The following is a 1,898-nucleotide window of genomic DNA, read 5'->3' as shown; positions in this document are numbered from 1 at the left end:
CAACGAAGCGTTTGGACCAGCAACTTCACCTGAAAAACAGGAGCCACAACAAGGCTGAGCTACTAAGCTCAACAAGACTTAACCGACGGGGAGTAAAGCTACTCCACCGAACTAGACATGCCAGGCTTTTAGGCTGAGGGTTTTGTTTGCCAAAAGCATTAAATAGAACCTTATTTTCAAGTTTTAGCTCAGGTTCTAAGTTCATTATCCGGTCTAAGTTTGCAACTATTCTAAACAATCATAGAACCATCCAAGGTATGTATATATGAACAAAACCATGTCATCACAAGATTCCTCATTTACTCAGGGTGACATAGCGATCAAGCAGTCTCAAACTGTGAGAGGCAGACAAATCGATTCGAGTTCTTTAACCATGCATGGTGAACCTAACCTCACGACATCCGCGTACCCAGAGGTCGCTTCCTGTGTCGGCCTTCCCCATCAATCCCCTAACCCGTGTCGGGCCCATTTCCTTTGGTGCAAGGTTCCACAGACCCGGCCTCTGCCGTTCTGTGACCACGCATGCCACCACGTGCGACATCCAGCAGGGGAAACTCCGTTCCAAGAACAATGGGGCGACCGCTCACGTCTAGGTTCAATCCGGTACTAGGCTTCCTCATCCCATACTAAGTATGAGGTTAGTACTTTCAAACACTTGATCACGAACACCACCACTGTCGGGCCTTAGTCAAGTTTCATAGATAGACAGGGTGATCAACCGACCACCAAAGAGTTACCCAAAATCCTGCCCCGTCCATCGTCCTTACAGTTGTAACAGAAGGGTAGACATCCAACTCCTACAGCTCGCGAGTGACAGGAAATCACTCGACTTTTACCGCTTCCTATTTAAGCAAGCAGCTACTCGGTCCAACAGCTAGTGTTCAGATCATGGGAAAACTAAGTCATGCATCTATGGTTCCAAACAACTCCTATACGTAAATGCATAAGCATGGTAAAGAAGGCATGCGCAAGTCTGGTAAAACAACATAGGGTTTTCATGCAACCGGGGTTTGCCTTCGAGCAAGGAGGAAGAGAACTGCTCGACTTCTGGGGTGGCTTCGGCTTCTGAGGGCAGGAGCTCAGCTACACCGTCGTCTTCTGGCGCCGGGTGCAGTTCGTAGAAGCCGTCGGCGAGGCACAGCTCTACACGAATGCAATGCATTAGTTAGCATAGACGGTTATTTCAATAGCAACACTTGCAAGTCTGAGCCTAGAAACTCGTGACAAAAAAGCAAGAGGGTGGGAAGGTTCAAGGGAGCTGGTGGAGATCAAGAGGTAAGGGTCGGAAGAAAGGAACTTATGATTTGACCCTTAAACTAGAGAGTTTGGTGTGCTAGGGATCCTCAGACTCAACGCTGTAGGGTCCCCAAGTTTTACACACACACCCCCGGTTTGAAGAAAAAGGTTACAGCTGAGCCCTCGGGCGAGGCGGAGAAGGGTCGGCGGAACAGACAGGGTCGGGCGAGACGGAACCGGGGTCGGGCGGATAAGAGGGGTCGGACGAAGCGGACAAGGGTCGGATGAGGCGAACCAGGGGTCGACAGCTTACCTTCTCCCTACAAGGAAAGCTTGTGGTCGGGAAGTAGCAGACTTGGGCGGAGGGACTAAGGCTTTGAACAGCGGCTAGGTCAGGCAATGCTCCGGCGGCGGCGGCGCTTCTTGTGGATCACAAGTAAGCTCTTACGCAGCGCGGAGGAGCAAGCGGCTAGGTGGCTTGGGGAAACAGAGTGGAGCGGAGAGGAGAGTTCCTCAGGAACTTAGTGAGGTGGCGCTGGGAGTTCGAACAGGGAGCAAGAGAAATGGCGGAAAGGCAGCGATGGCGAAGGGAACTCCGGCGGGGCTCGCGCATTCCCTTTTATAGTGGCGGGGGAGTGAGAAGGGAAGCGGCGCGGGAGTGA

Source organism: Setaria italica, chromosome I (assembly GCF_000263155.2).
Source record: "Setaria italica strain Yugu1 chromosome I, Setaria_italica_v2.0, whole genome shotgun sequence".
Classification (NCBI taxonomy): domain Eukaryota; kingdom Viridiplantae; phylum Streptophyta; class Magnoliopsida; order Poales; family Poaceae; genus Setaria; species Setaria italica.
The sequence above is the reverse complement of the archived record's forward strand: the minus strand, read 5'-3'. Positions refer to the sequence as shown.